Source organism: Pimephales promelas, chromosome 12 (genome assembly GCF_988280905.1).
Source record: "Pimephales promelas chromosome 12, fPimPro1.hap1.1, whole genome shotgun sequence".
In the NCBI taxonomy this organism is placed as follows: Eukaryota; Metazoa; Chordata; class Actinopteri; order Cypriniformes; family Leuciscidae; genus Pimephales; species Pimephales promelas.
Genome location: NC_142780.1, coordinates 770,114 through 778,186, shown reverse-complemented (window position 1 = coordinate 778,186; position 8,073 = coordinate 770,114).

Genomic DNA, 8,073 nt, shown 5'->3' with positions numbered 1-8,073 from the left:
CTTACGCAAGACAGTCAGAGTCTTCAGTGCTTTGTGCCCCGGTGTGATTTAGACGTCTATCTGAAGTCTGACTCTCTACTCTATCTCCTGTGTAGTCAGAGTCTGTCTCTGTGAAAGCGGCCCGTCACTCCATGGCCAGACCTACAGGTGTCCCAGCAAACCTTCTGCTGTCCCTGGATCACGGCGTCGTGGACACTGACGTCATCGAGGACCTGTGTGTGTGTGTTTGAGAGAGAGAGTGTCTACGTGTGAGTCTGTGTGTATGTGAGTGAATGAGAGTGAGCATATAAGTGTGTGTGTGTGTGTGTGTGTGTGTGTGTGTGTCTCGAGGACAAAAAAAAGATTCCATGTTGTTCGGATGCTGCTTTAGAAGACAGTTTTCTGAGGTTTGGACCAGAGCCCGTCTTCATCAGATCGGATCCAGCTGTGCTGTAGTGACAGAATCCTTGAGCAACGCTAACACACATATCCCTACTCTAGGGAACACACACACACCAGCAAACCTGTCATTTCCAGTGCTGTCTCTCCAGAACTCAAGCTGTGATGGTGCGCCCTGAACTGAGCGACTGAGGCGATGGACGTCTCCCGTTGAGGGAACTCTGGGACATGATGAGGGAGGAGTCAGACGGTGATAGTTTTAACAATTCAAATTAATGAAAAAATCTTTGAAATTTAAAATGTTACAACTACAGAAAAAAATTAAATATATATATATATATATATATATATATAAACAGCACTTTTTTCCAACAAAAAAAACTTCAGTATTACAGTGAAATGTTTTCGGACAAAATATATTTCTTTGTCCTTTTTCAAATTTAGACTATTTGGTCTATGAACATTTGATTTACAAACAGATGTTAATTTGAAGTAATGTGACATTTGAGAACTAAAAAAAATAATAATAATAAATGCAGCATAATTTCATGAGTAGCCACAAAACTGATCCAAATGTAAAAAATGCAGTAGTAGTTTTAGTTCAAGTCTTACAAAAAACGAAGGGAAGATTTTGTTTGTTTGTTTTTGACATTCTTAACACATTTACAAAGTTTAATTTTCTTTATTTTAGCAAAAACTAGATTTTTAAGAAACGTCTCTTTCAGGTCAAAAAGGACCCGGATCAGTAGGAGGGTCTGACATTTGGGTAGACCTGTGAAAGACAACACAAGAAATCCCCGAATGTTAAATACACTTCTAATCATACAAAATGAAATCATTGGCATGTTTTATCAGAGCTGGTAAGAGGCAAAGTGACTGAGAATGCAGAAGGCCAGTCACAGCATGAGGACAGCGGGCTCTCGGGTCGCTTTTATTAACTGGACCTGAATAAGGCATATTGGCCATCCCTTTAACACCACTGTCCCATGAAAACACGACCATTCTAATACACCAGTACATGATGCATATACAGTACGGTGTGGCCTGACCACACTCATCATACGATATATATAGTGTGTGTGTGCTCATTTAAAGATGAAATATCATTCTCATTTCATGAAGCCCTATGCATTACAGCTTTGAATCAATGATTGTGTTAGGGTGAAAGAAAGCATGTATTGAAGGCTTAGAATGACTTTGCCCAAGGTTGTTGATCTGTTGTCTTCGAAGGTCACACATCCCAAACTCTCTCTCTCTCTCGCTCTCTCTCAGTGCCTGCCAGCCATCAACAACCTTTAGCCAGAGATAGCGAACAATCTGACTCTCCGATATGTGTGCCGGAAGGTTTGTATGACTTTGTGAACATGCATGAGCATGTCTTGCTTACCTTCATTTTCTGCTCTCTGTTCGCTCACTGAACCCTCTCAAACGAACCCGTCTCACTCTACAGTGTATAGACTACACAACACACACACATGCACACACACTTTCACAGAGGAGTGAACAAGAAAGATGTTGTGGAATGTCATTTTTAAATGTATGCATCTATCTTTAAAGACTCTACAGGTAACATATGAAGAGTTCAGATGCAAAAGCCTCTAAGTGCCATTTGAAATTTTCTTCTTTAATGATGACTTTTATCAAACTTGTATACTTAAGTTCAGTAATTTCACTTAAATGGCAATGATAATTACCTATTAATTGTTATTTAAGTGAAATTAATGAACTTAAATATACAAGTTTGATAAAAATCATCATTGAAGAAGAAAATTTCAAATGGCATTTAGAGGCTTTTGCATCTGAACTCTTCATAGTGTCCCTTTTCTCAAGATGTAATATAAATCTACAGTTTCCCCAGAATTCGTGTGTGAAATATCAGCTCAAAACACCAGATCATTTATTACAGCTTGGCAAAGTTGCCCCTTTTTGGGTGTGAGCAAAAACACAGCATGTGTGTGTGTGTGTGTGTCATTTTAAATGCAAATGAGCTTTAGCTCCGCCTCCGTTAGAAAAGGGCGGAGCCTTTACAAGAGCTTCAGAGACTCTGCCAGTAACAACACAGGTTTCTGAATGTTAGCGGAGACGTTTGTGTAGTTGTTGTGGAGTCACACTGATCATCTCATCATCATGTTGAACTCTTCCACAAGTGTCCACAGTTCCTGAGACAGTGTTTATAAGACAGCGGTGACATGTTCTGGTCAGTATTGTTCAGTGTCGTCTGTGCTGACCACAGAAAAGTTTTAGGCTCAGCTGGATCTTCTCCAGTGCGTTACAACTGGGCTCTGATGGCGCTCGCCGAACCCAATGCCGGGTGATGTGTGTAAACGTGCAGATTAAGGGCCGGTGATATTATAAGATCCTCTTCATACGTCAGAAGGAGCGAAATCTGATCGGTTCATTTTTTGGCATGCTTGCAGAGAAACTGTTTTAATAGTGCTGGGACACTCACTAAACTCATAGTGCATAAGTTATCAAGTTGGCAAAATTACAATGGTGGGCTTTAATGCAAAGATATTACAGAAGTATGTGAACGCATATATATGGATGCCTGGCCAAAGCATTGCTACTGTCCAGCCCAACATTACAGTGTCAAGTGACCATCATTCCTGCAGCTGGACGTCACTTACCTCATCTAATCAAGAGAATTACTCTGATGTGACAAATATCAGTTTGTCCATGATTCATGATGACATGCGGATACATATGTGCCCCAAAACATCAAATGCTTTCAGAACTTAATTTATGACTAGCATTTTAATCTCCTTTTTAAAAGTTGGAAGTTGTTGACTATGAGTCAAATATTATTATTTGTATTTAACATAGTTGTCCTGTGCTGTGTGTGACCCCATCAGATCAGACCTTGTGCATTTTTTTTAATCAGAAAACCACATTTCAATGTATACCTTGCTTACATTTACCTGCATTCTTTATTTATGAATTTATTTATGAATTCCCCTGTTTTTATTGCTGAATACCATTCCTCAGCTCTTCTCATCTCTGTGTCTGTGAAGCATGTCTTCGCTCTCTCTCATCAGCAGCAGAACAGGGGAAACCCTCTCACCTCACACTGCATTCGGACCAATTACCATATTCATGAGGACCTACATGCATTATACATGAGATCCTGAGGGAAACAGAGGAATGACACACACACACACACATACACTTAGAGAACAAAGAGAATGGCAAAGCTGTAGACACACACACACACAGTGAAAGCAAGCACTACAAACAGAGGAGCAGTCTCCAGTCCAGGGCGCGACCTCAGACCCCCCCGTGGCTTGAATAGGACACCACTGACATATTGTCTGTTCTCACAAGAACGTGGTGACCTTTGAGGTCTCGAAGGAAGCTCCTCAGAGCCGGAGGACCGCCAACATCTCCAGGCAGTTTATGTGCCTAGAGGAATGCTGGTCCTCCATGGTCTTCAACTGTAGGGCTGGTGCAGAAGGCCGAAGGGTGTCACATGAGCCCCGACAGTCTCTGACACTGTTTTCAGCCTAGCCTTATCCTGGTCACCATGGCCAGGATTGACCCGATACGTGCAGGAGACATTCGTGCCCGCATCGTAGTTGAGTCCCACACCACCCTCAGGAACGTAGTCCACTGGGCGGATGTCAACACGTGTTGAGTGTCAACCCCAAGCTCTGAATGTGACCAAGGACAACATTTCGATGCCGAACTGCCTGTTCTCGAGACTGGGCCAGAATAAGCCAGTCGTCGATGTAATTTAGCGCACGGATGCCCTGGAGCCTCAGTGGGGAAGAGTGCTAGGCCACATATGCATAAGCAAACCTCAGGAACCTCCTGTGAGAGGGAAGGATGGGGACGTGGAAGTGTGCGTCCTTTAGATCTATCTTGATAAAGCAGTCCTCGGATCTGATTTGGCTCACAATAATGGGAATGGTGAGCATCTTGAACCTGAATCTCCACAGAGGCCGATTCAGATGTCTCAGATCTAAAATTGGACACAACCCTCCATCCTTCTTTGGATCTATGAAGTACCAGTTGCAGAACCCGGACTCCCTGTCTGCCAGCAGCGAGTGAACCTCTTGCTCTGACAGCTGAGGCTGCCCCCTGGAGGAAGCCTTTTTGGACCTTGAACGGAGAGGGAGATACTGCCTGAGCGCTGCGCTCTGTTTTTTCATTTCCTGGGACCTGTCGCCGACCGCTTTAACAGGCCAGTAGGCGAAACAGGGGCATCAAGGAGGAAAGACCCTGTCCCTGTCCTCTCTTGTGGCCAACTGAGGTTAAGTTCGGACACAGTATGCGTCACAGACTCCAAGAGCTCCTCATATACGGGTGCAGTCTCAAATGGCATGTGTGATTTATTCAGATCCCCAGCCGTGATGCTGAGTACGTCCACTGGGTCCTGCAGCACGGGCACTCTACTCGAGCGGACGAAGCCGTGGGGTGGGCCTCCGTACGGGAAGTGAAGGGATCTGAGCTATCAGATGAGGACTGAGAAAGTGCCCAAGCAGTCTCGATCCCCTCTGCTAGCTCTCTCTGCCCCATGATATGAGCCGCCGCGCCGCCTTGGCAGACGCAGGACCCGAACCACAGGGACCACCAGCCTGGCCAGATTCAGCAAATATAGCCAGTCAAGAGCGTGTGTTCCCACTCGTGATAAAATGAGGGCAGGGATGCACACACTTCTTGAACTTGAACTGCTCACTTGCCATTTCACAATATTTGATATACTGTATGTATATCACAAACAACACCAAATAGACGATCACACAACAGAGAGCGCTTGCTGAGGAGCAAAAGCTAATGCTGTTGTGTACCGGCGTCCCTTTGTAGCCTCCGTGTATGCCGTCACACGCTAAGTAGTCACGCAATGCCAATAGGTTTGGATTAGTTTCATTCATGCTTCAGACACCCCATAGTCCCTCGAAAGGTAACTACCCCAACATTGGTTTGTCATGTTTGACCCAGGATCTGGGTAACACAAAAACTACCCAAACACTGGGTTGTTATGTTTGACCCAGGATCTGGGTAACACAAAAACTACCCAAATACTGAAAAAATAACCTATAGAATTGACCCAAAAGGCTCAACCCATGATTTGAGGTGAAAAAAATAACCCAAGATTTTCGAGAGTGAAACGTCCGGCGGCAGTATTATCAGCACAGAAACTGTCCAGCGGGAGCTTCACGGAGTGGGTTTGCATGACCGAGCAGTAAAGCACACGCCGCTGGACTCTAGAGCAGTGAAACCAGTTCTGTGGAGCGACGGACCACACTACTCTCATCCGCAGATAGAGAGAGAGAGAGAGAAGAGGGTGGTGAAGAAACTTCAAACACAGAGGCATCAGAGACGAGGCAGAAGGAAACATGCAAGATGATTAAACTAAGAGGCTGAGACATGTCATTACTGTTTGCTTTCAACATCCCAAAATCATCAGAGTCAAACACACTGCCTCGTGATATGTTCACCCCAAAATCAAAACCAAAATCAAAATCAAAACCAAAGTCACGATTTATTGCTGATTGTTTTCTCTCTATGGAACACTAAAAGGAGATGTTTTAGGGGAAGCAAACTACTTTACACGCACGAGAAGCAGTGCTATGACAGTTTCTGCTGTTTTTCGATGGCTGTCAGAGGTTCCTTTCGCTTCACGCTCAGATTAGATCATGGAGTGGTTTCTCTGCAGTATGATGATGGTTATACAGTATAGTATGTGCCTGTACTCACCTATAGGCCTGCAGACACTTCACTGCGGGTTTACCACAAGAGGCCAGCAGCCATTGGCCAGGACACTCTTGGAAAAGAGATCTTTAATCCTTAATGTGCTTTCTTTCCTGGTAAAATAAAGGTTATAATAATAACATCACCCTGTAGCCCCAGACTGGTTTCCCACTGAAACTAAGCTGGCCTGGTCAGTACCCGGATGGGAGAACCCCTGGGAAAACTGGGTTGCTGCTGGAAAAGGTGTTAGTGAAGCCAGTAGGGGGCGCTGCTCACCCTGGGGTGTGTGTGGGTCCTGACGCCCTAGTAAAGTGATGGGGACACTATACTGTAAAGCCTGCAACACACCAAGGCGACGGTCGGCCAAGTTTCCTCAGTGTGTTCTGCACCGTCGGCTGAAAATTGTCCTCGTCGGCTTTTTTCGCCCGATTCGACATGTTGAATCGGCGTCGTGCCCTCAGGGAGAGAGGGAACTCTGATTGGCTGTTCAGCTTAGTGAACGAGTCAGTGCACGAGAATAATGTGTGCACAAAGCAGTGAGCAAAGAAGTCAAAAGATAGAAGGCTGTTCTTATCTTACACCATCTTACCTGAGTGTTCCTTGGCGAAAATTAACATGAGAGGAGTGGAAAAAAGAAAGTGTTTAGCAGGATTGATTTTCAGTCACCAGTTTCGGTTTCTCTTTTTGAATGACGAATATAGACGAATATATCTGCAGAAATAGACAAGTTTCATTTACGAACATGCTAGCTGACAGCCGGCTGTAGTTCTCTGTGTTCAAGTGCAACTCTAATTCAGAGCTCTCATGTCTGTTTACTATCTTTTGCAATATTTGTGAAGGCTACATGTGGTGTTGGAGGAATATGATGCAGAATGACGTGAAAGCTGCTAAACATTTACGTAAAACAATATTACTTCAGATGTTATTACTTCATTAGGGTCCTTCCTACAGTTTAATGGATTTTTGTCACTGTGAAACAACACTGCATATTTTACATACAATGTTAATCAACTTTTATGTCATTTTTCATGCATAGATTTTTATGTAGTCCAATTGAAAGAACCTCATAACGTCCAGTTCCACTCGGATAATTAACGTTTTTTGAATGTGTACGTCCACTAAAGTAGTGATGCCCTGAAACGTACCCAGCCTGTGTTCAGGAGACGTACACCGTAAATCATGCGTGTCCACTTTATACTGGGCATGAAAACGTTTGATTATTTTTTAAATAAATCTAATATGTCTATTAAAATTCGTCCTAAATGTAAATCTTCTGCTAGCATGTTCTTTAGCTAGTAAAAGGCTTTATAACTTAAAACATCATGTTAAGTTGGGCAAACAGTTTCATAGACAGTGTAATTATGTGTCCAGGATTATTAGGTGATATAGCCTGAACTTGATTAGTGTGTGTTTGATATTTGTGGTCATTCTCAGCTCCAAACCTTCAGTTGGAGCTTCTCCTGTGTGTGTGTGTGTGTGTGGATGTGATGGGATACACACCTGTCAAATCTGGTCCCACAGACCTAAAACACACATCTGGATTATGGGTTTATCATAGTGTTTTTTGGTTGAAGTATCTATCCAGTCAAGAAAGGGCTGGTGACGATCACAGCTGACATCACTTCCTGCTCACGTGTCACATGGCTAGAATGGCTTCATCTCCCCCTGCTGGTGTTTTATAGAACTACAGCCGAAAGAATGTCTTTCTCCAGGATTTCAGAAACACGACACCCCATTCTCTGAAATCGCCTGAACCAACCTGTCGAATAAAGCCCTGTTTCTGCAGAACCTTAAACGAGTTCAGGCAGTTTGCAGATCTCACTCACTCAATCTCTGAACACATCTCGCTCACTAAAACACAATCTGAGAGTGATGAACTTCAGCTGAACACAGGAGCACAGCTGAAACACAGCGGTCATCGTTTACACACAACGATTTTCTAATTATGTGATCAGAAGGGACAAAACATAAGAATTTAACAATTTCTTATTTAATTTAGCCATT